This window comes from Littorina saxatilis, linkage group LG2 (genome assembly GCF_037325665.1).
Source record: "Littorina saxatilis isolate snail1 linkage group LG2, US_GU_Lsax_2.0, whole genome shotgun sequence".
NCBI classification, from domain to species: domain Eukaryota; kingdom Metazoa; phylum Mollusca; class Gastropoda; order Littorinimorpha; family Littorinidae; genus Littorina; species Littorina saxatilis.
This window is the reverse complement of record NC_090246.1, coordinates 22,747,142-22,758,837: the sequence shown is the minus strand read 5'-3', so window position 1 is coordinate 22,758,837 and position 11,696 is coordinate 22,747,142. Positions and strand designations below refer to the sequence as shown.

The window sequence follows — 11,696 nt, the reverse complement described above, 5'->3', positions numbered from 1 at the left end:
TGTCGTAATCGAAAAGTGGTCACTAGGGCAGGTTCGACTTTACCACCAAATCAGCCCCATTTTCCGTCTGGGAATGTCGTACAGTAGTAAGAGGCAGATGTGGAGCGTAAATTGGTGACTACCCCCCTCAGCACCCTCCTCCGCCGTCGCCGCCGCCCCCACAGCCCCCTCCTCCGCCGCCGTCGCCCCCACAGCCCCCTCCTCCGCCGTCGCCGCCTCCCCAACCGCCACCACCGCCGAAACCACCGTGTCCCGAATAACCGCCACCTCCCCAGCCACCGCCACCGCCGTGGTGATGACGTGTTACTGTGAACACAGAATGAAATGCAACACTGAAAACATCATCAAAACAAACCATTCAACATTAAAAACAACCACAATTCTGAAAATCATTCAACACTGAAAACAACATCACTGAAAACAAACCAGTCAACACTGAAAACATCATGCCGTGTTGCATATAAGGTCGTATACGGTCAATGGGTTGTTTTGTTTTTTTACTGGCTGGGGATGGGGTTTGAATAACCGAAAAGACTGAAAACTCAGAGCGCATGCACACACACATACGCGTATACACACACGCGTGCGCGCACACACGCGTGCGCGCGCACACACACACACACACACACACACACACACACACACACACACACACACACGCACACACACACACACACACACACACACACACGCAAATTGACCTTGGTCGCCATCCAACTTGAAACGTGCAGAAAAATAACGGTAATTCCCCCTCTTCCTGAAAAAAATAATAAATAAATAAATCGAATGAAGTACAGTATAGACACCCCTCGTCTTAAACTCTGCTCAAGTGTACTTCAGCTAGGTAGGTTTTCAGCAACTCTTCTTATGAAGAGTTTCTATACTGTGCTTTTTACTACTAACTTTACTGAGTTTTGGACCGGCACGGTTGGCCTAGTGGTAAGGCGTCCGCCCCGTGATCGGGAGGTCGTGGGTTCGAACCCCGGCCGGGTCATACCTAAGACTTTAAAATTGGCAATCTAGTGGCTGCTCCGCTTGGCGTCTGGCATTATGGGGTTAGTGCTAGGACTGGTTGGTCCGGTGTCAGAATAATGTGACTGGGTGAGACATGAAGCCTGTGCTGCGACTTCTGTCTTGTGTCAGTGTGGCGCACGTTATATGTCAAAGCAGCACCGCCCTGATATGGCCCTTCGTGGTCGGCTGGGCGTTAATTAAGCAAACAAAAACTGAGTTTTGGCGGAGAAACCCTCCATCAGTCAAGTTAAGTTAGTATCAAACGGCGCGTCATAGCGACGTTACAGTGCGATCTCAGGGGATCTACAATAATGATCAAGAGGAAACTATCCAAGGCTCTTCAGACATTTTCTAAAAAGCCCTCAGTTTCACCGCTCTGACACTCAGTGAATTACACAACCAGCTTGCGACAGAAAGCCCAGAAAAGCAACAACAATAACAAACTTACTTTTTCCAGCATCGCTTGAAAAACAGGCGCCCATCGTGAGCTGGGTTATGCTCTCAGGAACAGCTTCCTTACTCTCTCGTACAATTTAGAAAGGCGTGTTTGACTCGACTTGACTTCAGAGTCTCTCAGTTGTTCGAGCAGGTTATGATCTGTGTACGAGAACGGCTGCACTTTTATAACCCGAAAACATCCCTACGTCAGTCACTATGAGTGGACACAAAATGTCAACAATTATCCCAAGAAGTCATTCCCCCTTGCGACACAGTTTTTGACGCAATAGTAAACGCGGATGTAAACCACACCTGTGAGTGCTCCTTCATCTCGCGAGTGGAAAAATCCAGTACAATCTATTTATAGGAGCGTCCTGTTTATCGGCAGTAAGAGCTACAGGCGCAGGAGTTTGGAATTTTGCTTTTCGCGAGGGCTGTCAAAGCAAACACTACTGGAGTGCGAGAGAGAAAGAGAGAGAAGAGAGAGGGTGAGAGAGAGAGGGAGGTAGGGAGAGAGAGAGAGAGAGATGGGGGGGGGGAGAGGAGAGAGGGGGAGACACAGAGAGAGAGACAGAGAGAGAGAGACAGAGAGAGAGAGAGAGAGACTGAGAGAGAGAGACAGACAGACAGACAGAGACAGAGAGACAGAGACAGAGACAGAGAGAGACAATGACAATGACACTGACAATTCTTTATTTTACGAGGGTAACAGAATAAGCATTGGTATACTTTTTTGCATCTGGCCCTCGCCCTAAAGAGGGACTAAATCTACTATAATAACTACTACTACATACTTTCATAATTAGTAAAACAGTATAAATTTATGTACATACGTGCATTATATGAAACATTGTAGTTTATACATGTTCATGACAAGGTGCAAAGCAAAAATTTGCAAGTCAATTAGAGTCAGAATACTATGCAATAGTACATCAACTCTGCAAGACAATGGATATTATGCAGAACATCATAATTTCGTGAACAAAACAATAGTGGTAAAAAGGTGTCCGTTGTAAATTGTATGAGTACGGTTTTGGTTTTGTGTGGTTGAATCAGGGCGTTGTAAATAAAAAAAGAGTTTTTGCGTGTTTTTAGGGAAAGGTTGGTCGATTGCAGATGGCAAGAGTGGGATTATCATATTCAAAATAGTGATAGATTTGCTGTTTATCGGACATTTTGTACTGTACATGACATTAAACCCTACCTTTTGTTGAATGTGGATAGACATCTAAAGTTTATTATGACTAGGTTTCGATTCGGTATTTCAGAAATAAATGTGCATGCTAACCGATATAAACAGCATGATGCTAATCAGTTGATGTGTCCCCTTTGTAAAGGAAAGCAAGAAGATGAAGTCCATTTTGTTTTGTGTTATCCATACTTAAACAGATTAAGAGAAAAAGTTATCCCATTTAAATATTATAAAAATCCAAGCACTTTTAGACTCAGCTTGCTCCTGGCTTCACCTCAAGAAACTGTTGTTAGAAATGTATCCTAGTATTTGTATAAAGCCTTTAAATTAAGAGATGTTGTAACCTCTTAGTTAAATAACGTGTAATGTATGTTTTAATCCGTAGTGTTGTGCGATTATTATGTTGTACCTTTTGAGTTGCACCTGATGAGTTAAATTATTTGCAACGTTAACCATTTGTTCACACTCCTTCATAAGGGGCTATGGCCTATTGAATAAATTATCTGCGTCTGCGTCTCTCTCTCTCTCTCTCTCTCTCTCTCTCTCTCTCTCTCTCTCTCTCTCTCTCTCTCTCTCTCTCTCTCTCTCTCTCTTTCTCTTTAAAACACCATTTTCATAATTTTCCTACATGATTGTGTTCCACTGACATCATTTAAAGGCACAGTAAACCTCCCGTAAACCATCACAGATACGGTCAGGCTTTTACACACAGTACAAACACCCTTTCATTTAAACACTCACCGATTGAGAACATCCTAGGTGCCCTCCGTAAAGAGCGAACAATTTTCAAAGAATTTATTTTTGCGTGGTTTATCTTACCCCTGAGCCATCCTGAACCCGTGTGATCCAGTTTCCCTTTTTCACAATGTAGTCGTCAGTTAGTCATTTGAATGCGACTCGATGTGAGCTTATCTACAATAGCACGTTTTTATGCACGAAACAAACGGCTGTGGTTCACAAGAACTCTAGCGATGGCTTTTGACTGTTGAGAGGAACGGTGATATGCATAAACCGTCGTCTGCTACGACCCTTGCGTGACCCTGCTTCCGGGCTTTTCTTTCAAACGTTCCATTTCCATTATTTTTGTTTGTGTACTGATCTTGTCTTGATGAAAAAATAATTCTTTTATGATTAAAGAATGTTTGTGTAACAAGCTGTCAATTTATTATTTAACAAAAACGCACCACGGTCCAAAAAACACTCTGATAATCATCGATCCACGGCTATCGCCAGTTTACAACGCTAGAATGAGACCCGAAGGGAAGTAACTCATTTTTGACAATCTGCAAAATTAATTCTTTAAAGATGTCTCGCTCTTTACGTAGGGCACCTAGGATGTTCCCGTTTGGTGAGCGTTCAAATGGAAGGGTGTTTGTACTGTGTGTAAAAGCCTGACAGTATCTGTGATGGTTTACGGGAGGCTTACTGTCCGGGCGTGATTTCCGGTAAGTTGAATATTCACAACAGCCGTCCAGCACCAAAACGAGGCGCCATTGTTGTACAGCACCAAGTCCACGAAAATAAATTCTTTGAAAATTTCTCACGCTCGACAGAAATTAAGCAGCCAGGATGTTCCCGTTCGGTGAGCGTTCAAATAGAAGTATGCTTGTACTGTATCTAGACGCTCGGGGAGCTCTGTGATGGTTTACGGGAGGCTTAATTACTGTGCCTTTAAAAGTGTTCTCTTTTTATGAAATGGTGTGCCATTGTATTCAGTCATCTTCTGTCTTATTTTATTATTTTGATGGTTTGTTTCGTCATTGCCCTTTAGGATTTTGTTGATTTGTTGTTGAATGTACGTTTTTGCTTTAGATTGCTGGTTGATGACGTACGTTTGAGTTTGTTTGTTTGTTTGGATAATAGCATAAGGTCTATATGGTCCTTTCTTACAACTATAGCCCATACTCCAATACACACATGAAACGACAACAAGAAATGAAGAATAAAACACACACACACACACACACACACACGAGTGACACACACACACACACACACACACACACACACACACACACACACACACTGGAGTGCGAGAGAGAAAGACTGAGAGAGAGAGAGAGAGAGAGGGTGAGAGAGAGAGGGAGGGAGGTAGGGAGAGAGAGAGAGAAAGGGGGGGGGGGAGTAGAGGAGAGAGGGTGAGACTGAGAGAGAGAGAGAGAGAGAGAGAGAGAGAGAGAGAGAGAGAGAGAGAGAGAGAGAGATTTTCCAAATCTTCATACTAACACTGAGACTAGAACTGGAGAATAATGACGGCACTCCAAACTTTGTGAATGCTAGGTAGGACCCGATCATTGTGCGGTTGTTACCGCCGTAAAAGCGCCCTGTGGTACCAAACTGCAACATATTTTCGATTCACGTCGAGCGATTGGCGGTCGCAATGTCAGTGAAGATAACAACCTGCAGCCAACTGCGCAGAAGTTTATTTTGGGTTGGGGGTTTTCCCGGGGTACTCTAGGCTTTTGCCTGCAGTGGAAAATTACTGAGATCAATCCCCTTTTTTGGATCATTTTTAAATGTTTTAACATAGAGGGGGAATCGAGACGAGGGTCGTGGTGTATGTGTGTGTGTGTGTGTGTGTGTGTGTGTGTGTGTGTGTGTGTGTGTGTGTGTGTGTGTGCAGACTCTCTTCGGTGTCCGAACTCCCCCCCGCCGTGTACACTACATTGGGTGTGCACGTTAAAGATCCCACGATTGACAAAAGGGTCTTTCCTGGCAAAATTGCTTAGGCACAGTTAATAATTGTCTACCTATACCCGTGTGATTTGGAATAATAGGCCGTGAAAGGTAAATATGCGCCGAAATGGCTGCAATTACTGGCCGTATAAAATTTCATCTCACACAGCATCACTGCAGAGCGCCTAGAACTGTACCCACGGAATATGCGCGATATAAGCCTCATTGATTGATTGATTGTGTGTGCACGTGTGTGTGTGTGTGTGTGTGTGTGTGTGTGTGTGTGTGTGTGTGTGTGTGTGTGTGTGTGTGTGTGTGTGTGTGTGTGTGTGTGTGTGTGTGTGTAGAGCGATTCAGAGTAAACTGCTGGACCGATCTTTATGAAATTTTACATGAGAGTTCCTGGGTATGATTATCCCCAGATGGGTTTTTTCATTTTTTCGATAAATGTCTTTTATGACGTCCATATCCGGCTTTTTGTAAAAGTTGAGGCGGCACTGTCACACCTTCATTTTTCAATCAAATTGATTGAAATTTTGGCAAAGCAATCTTCGACGAAGGCCGGACTTCGGTATTGCATTTCAGCATAGAGGTTTAAAAAAATAATTAATGACTTTGGTCATTACAAATCTGAAAATTGTAAAAAAAATATTTATTTATAAAACGATCCAAAATTACTTTTATTTTATTCTTCATCATGTTCTGATTCCAAAAACATATAAATATGTTATATACGGATTAAAAACAAGCTCTGAAAATTAAAGATATAAAAATTATGATTAAAATTAAATTTCCGAAATCGTTTTAAAAACAATTTCATCTTATTCCTTGTTGGTTCCTGATTCCAAAAACATATAGATATGATATGTTTGGATTAAAAACACGCTCAGAAAGTTAACACGAAGAGAGGTACAGTAAAGCGTGCAATGCAGCACAGCGCAACCGCTACCGCGCTTAAAAGGCTCGTCACTTTCACTGCCTTTTGCACTAGCGGCGGACTACAGTCATTGTGAAAAAATGCAGTGCGTTCAGTTTCATTCTGTGAGTTCCACAGCTTGACTAAATGTAGTAATTTCGCCTTACGCGACTTGTTCTTCTTCTACCAATTATAAGCAGGTTATGGCGTAAGACATTCCAGGAAGCATGTAACCTTCCTGCGCACATCCTTTGCCCTGCACTGAGTGTAAACCTGGAAACAAGAATTCGTCTTTATGAAGCCGCCTTTACGTAATAAAGGGGCTTTTAGATTTCACTCTGTGAACACACACACACACAAACACACACACACACACACACACACACGCACGCACGCACGCATGCACGCACGCACGTACGCACACACACACACACACACACACACACACACACACACACACACACACACACACACACACACACACACACACACAAATGCGGGGTTTGTTCTCCATTTTAAGCTTTTAAACTTAACAAAAAACTTTATTATCACGTTTTTTTTCTTTTCAATTGCGTAGTTTAAATGGTAGCATAATGATCAATGGTTCGATTATTTACGTGTAGCCTCGCTCTAAAGAGGTCGGGAACTAATCCTCAAGGAATAAAAAGAGAAAAAAAATGAAGAAAAAAATAAAAACAAAACAGGCAGTGTTGTTCGAGTGGAGTTCACGAGAAGGGGTCAGCACACTATCCCGAGCGTTGAAACTGTCGGCAAGTTTGAATCGTCATAGAGTTCTCATTTTCCTCACAAAAGCAGTTGAAATGGACAGTGCACACATATTTCAATTTGATGGTGACCACAGTGGCTAAAAAATGTTTCAATGATAATCAAGTCTGAATGCTAAGTGCAAGCTACTCAGTCACATTTACTGTCACAACCGACACCACCACAAAAGTCAAACCTGCCAATACCGACCACCGAAGGGCCTGACCAAAAGGGGTCGTTATATACAGGTGGGCGTTATGGACAGGTGAATAAGATAGAAACAAAGAACTCGTCGGCGATAATATGGGGTGGTGGTAAAAGACAGGTGATCGTAATGGAAAAGTGGTCACTAGGGCAGGTTCGACTTGACCGCCAAATCAGCCCCATTTTCCGTCTGGGAATGTCGTAGTAAGAGGCAGATGTGGAGCGTAAATTGGTGACTACCCCCCTCAGCACCCTCCGCCTCCGCCTCCGCCGTCGCCGCCGCCCCCACAGCCCCCTCCTCCGCCGCCGCCGCTCCCACAGCCCCCTCCTCCGCCGTCGCCGCCTCCCCCGCCGTAGCCACCGGATCCCGAATAACCGCCACCTCCCAGGCCACCGCCGCGGGGATGACGTGTTCCTGTGAACACAGAATGAAATGCAACATTGAAAACATCATCAAAACAAACCAGTCAACACTGCAAACAACATCAAAACAAACCATTCAACATTAAGAACAACATCAATACTGCAAATCATTCAACAATGAAAGCAACGTCAAATACAAACCAGTCAACACCGAAAACAACATCAAAACAAACCAATCAACACTGAAAACAACATCAAAACAAACAGTAAACGCTGAAAACAACATCAAAACAAACCAGTCAACACTGAAAACAACATCAAAACAAACCAGTCAACACTGAAAACATCATCAAAACAAACCAGTCAACACTGAAAACATCATCAAAACAAACCAGTCAACACTGAAAACATCAAAACAAACCAGTCTGCACTGAAAACAACATCAAAACAAACCAGTCAACACTGAAAACAACATCAAAACAAACCAGTCAACACTGAAAACAACATCAAAACAAACCAGTCTACACTGAAAACAACATCAAAACAAACAGTAAACGCTGAAAACAACATCAAAACAAACCAGTCTGCACTGAAAACAACATCAAAACAAACCAGTCTGCACTGAAAACACCATCAAAACAAACCAGTCTGCACTGAAAACAACATCAAAACAAACCAGTCTGCACTGAAAACAACATCAAAACAAACCAGTCAACACTGAAAACACCATCAAAACAAACCAGTCTGCACTGAAAACACCATCAAAACAAACCAGTCTGCACTGAAAAAAACATCAAAACCTCAAAACAATTCAATGATCCATTCCACACTGAAAACAACATCAAAACAAACCAGTCTACACTGAAAACAACATCAAAACAAACCAGTCTACACTGTAAACAACATCAAAACAAACCAGTCTACACTGAAAACAACATCAAAACAAACCAGTCTACACTGTAAACAACATCAAAACAAACCAGTCTACACTGAAAACAACATCAAAACAAACCCGTCAACACTGAAAACAACATCAAAACAAACCAGTCAACACTGAAAACAACATCAAAACAAACCAGTCAACACTGAAAACAACATCAAAACAAACCAGTCAACACTGAAACTCGACAGACAGCGATACAATACAACAATAACGCTGGGCAATTACAAGCACGGCAATCACATTTACAACCCTGCAGTGCACGAACCATCCCAAAACTAGTTGTGCTGCAACATGACAATATCCAAAACAACAAGTTTGACTGACGTTAGGAACCTAATTTTGTGCACACACCCTAGGCCCCACAATTTCAAGCTACTCACCAAATGTGAGCTCAATTGACCCCAGAGTACCAGAGATACAAGTCAACTGCCGTGGGACAACTGGCCAAACATCCAAACAGACACAGTGAAACCTTATAGCCGCTTTATACATAAAGGCGGCTAAAAAACTGAGCACTAGCTTGCATTGGATGTTAAATTGCAAGCGTGCTACAGAACGCAAAGATAATATGCAATATAAACAAACGTATTACACGGGAAAGCAGAGGAAGAAGAAGGGAACAAACCTTCTGAAGAAAAACAGGTGCCCATCGTGAAAAAACGCTTTGAATTACACTTTCCTTCCTGTGTCCTGGAAAGAACCTGTTTGAATTGACTGCTAAGAAATCGACTGGAGTTTTCAGCGTCGGAGTAACTTGTGAACCGAGAACGAGCAGTGATTTACTATTTAAACCAGAATACGTTTTCATGAGTCACAAGCAGTGGCTGCGAAGTTTAAATTGTTGTTGTGTCCACTTCTAACCCCGGCAAATCAGAGGCTATTCACTCACTGTGAGCGAGAGTGTGCGGGGGGCGGGAGGGTGGTGAACCACTGTACATAAAGGGAAAGTTTGTGTGCGTGCCTGTGTGTGTTCTTAATCTAAGACAAATGTCGCCAATGTTTTTACAGAGTGACGTTAAATAAACGATTTTATCATCATAATCAAGATATATTTAGATAAAAGTGAACATTTCGTTCAACAACTGCAATAGGTGCAGGCAGAGGAGTTCGGAATTTTTTTTTTGTGGGGGATGGTTAAACTCGATGGCGAGAGAGAGAGAGAGAGAGAGAGAGAGAGAGAGAGAGAGAGAGAGAGAGAGAGAGAGAGAGAGAGAGAGAGAGAGAGAGAGAGAGAGAGAGAGGGGGAGAGAGAGAGAGTAAGAAAGAGAGAGAGAGAGAAAGAGAGAGAGAGAGAGAGAGAGAGAGAGTCGATGAGACAATCAGTATTTGAAGAATGTTATTATTTTTATATTATTTTACAAGGGTTTGGGTCTGTTATTAAAATTGATAATTAATTGGGCTTGGGTCTTTTATTACATTTAGTCAAGTTTTGACTAAATGTTTTAACGTAGAGGGGGGAATCGAGACGAGGGTCGTGGTGTATGTGCGTGTGTGTGTGTGTGTGTGTGTGTGTGTGTGTGTGTGTGTGTGTGTGTGTGTGTGTGTGTGTGTGTGTGTGTGTGTAGAGCGATTCAGACTAAACTACTGGACCGATCTTTATGAAATTTGACATGAGAGTTCCTGGGTATGAAATCCCCGAACGTTTTTTTCATTTTTTTGATAAATGTCTTTGATGACGTCATATCCGGCTTTTCGTGAAAGTTGAGGCGGCACTGTCACGCCCTCATTTTTCAACCAAACTGGTTGAAATTTTGGTCGGGTAATGTTCGACGAAGCCCGGACTTCAGTATTGCATTTCAGCGTGGTGGCTTAAAAATTAATTAATGACTTTGGTCATTAAAAATCTGAAAATTGTAATAAAAAATTTTTTTTATAAAACGATCCAAATTTACGTTTATCTTATTCTCCATCATTTGCTGATTCCAAAAACATATAAATATGTTATATTCGGATTAAAAACAAGCTCTGAAAATTAAATATATAAAAAAATTTATCAAAATTAAATTTTCCAAATCAATTTAAAAACACTTTCATCTTATTCCTTGTCGGTTCCTGATTCCAAAAACATATAGATATGATATGTTTGGATTAAAAACACGCTCAGAAAGTTAAAACGAAGAGAGGTACAGAAAAGCGTGCTATCCTTCCCAGCGCAACTACTACCCCGCTCTTCTTTTCAAGTTCACTGCCTATGCCGTGAGCGGTGGACTACGAGTATACGGTCTTGCTGCGTTGCATTGCGTTCAGTTTAATTCTGTGAGTTCGACAGCTACTTGACTAAATGTTGTATTTTCGCCTTACGCGACTTGTTTTACTTGTATTACTAGGGCTTGGGTTTGTTATTAAACGTGTGAATTACTTGGGTTTCGGTGTGTTATTGCACTTTTTTCTCTCCATTTTACAAGGGCTTTGGTCTGTTACATGTATTACACTTGGGAATTTCTTTTGCAAATCTCTTTTTTATTACAATGGGTTTCACAACTTACTACATCAAATGAAAATGATAATTGGAGTTTCACTCCAAAGATGATGTATTTGCGTTTTGGAAAACATTTTGAATGTTTCTTATCGAATGTAAACAGTGCAAGATTTAAAGGGTTAGACCTAGTGAAATCACACTTTTGGAAAGCAGTATTAAAATATTGGCTGGATAATAACCACTACGATCGTGGGACAATCGGGCCGATTTTATTATGGAATAATGCATGCATAACGTATAGTGGCAAAGTTTTATTTTTTGAGAGTTGGATACAACGAGGTGTATTGGTATTAACTGACATTGTACGTTCGGGAGATATATTATCATATCAAGATATATGTGATTTGATTGGATATTCGCCAAACCGAATTCTTGAATATAATGTTGTAAAAGCTGCTGTGTCATTATTTATGAGGAAAAATGCTGTAAATATGACTGATGATGTTTGTATTACCTTACCACTGTTTAACGGCAAAAATGTGTTAAGTGCCAGCGAATACAGGAAAGAGATTATTAATATGAAAACAGATGTACCATGTTCCGGAGGATTTTGGAAGAGAAAGTTTAATGTAGAAATTGATGAACGATCCTGGATAGTTGCCTATCAGTCAACACAAGAGACTAGATTAAGAGTTTTACACTGGAAAATTATGCACAACATTTATCCGACCAACATTCTCCTGTGTAAAATGAAAGTAACGGAAAC

At 41.6% G+C, this 11,696-nt stretch overlaps 2 long non-coding RNA genes across 2 annotated transcripts in view; both read right to left on the bottom strand.

The window, feature by feature from the left end:
- Positions 1–1,892, bottom strand: part of LOC138958506 (uncharacterized) — a 2,566-nt gene extending 674 nt beyond the window's left edge. Inside the window, exons 1-2 of the long non-coding RNA XR_011453424.1 lie at positions 1,463–1,892; positions 1–306 (exon numbers count right to left, since the gene is read on the bottom strand). The exon at positions 1–306 is cut by the window's left edge and continues 674 nt beyond it. This is a non-coding gene — a long non-coding RNA (uncharacterized lncRNA). The remainder of the gene's footprint in view (positions 307–1,462) is intronic.
- Positions 1,893–6,738: 4,846 nt separating this feature from the next.
- Positions 6,739–9,597, bottom strand: LOC138958505 (uncharacterized). Its single transcript, XR_011453423.1, has 2 exons — positions 9,137–9,597; positions 6,739–7,620 (listed from the first exon to the last, which is right to left on the bottom strand). It is a non-coding gene; the product is annotated as an uncharacterized lncRNA (long non-coding RNA).
- Between the last annotated feature and the right edge of the window lie 2,099 nt (positions 9,598–11,696).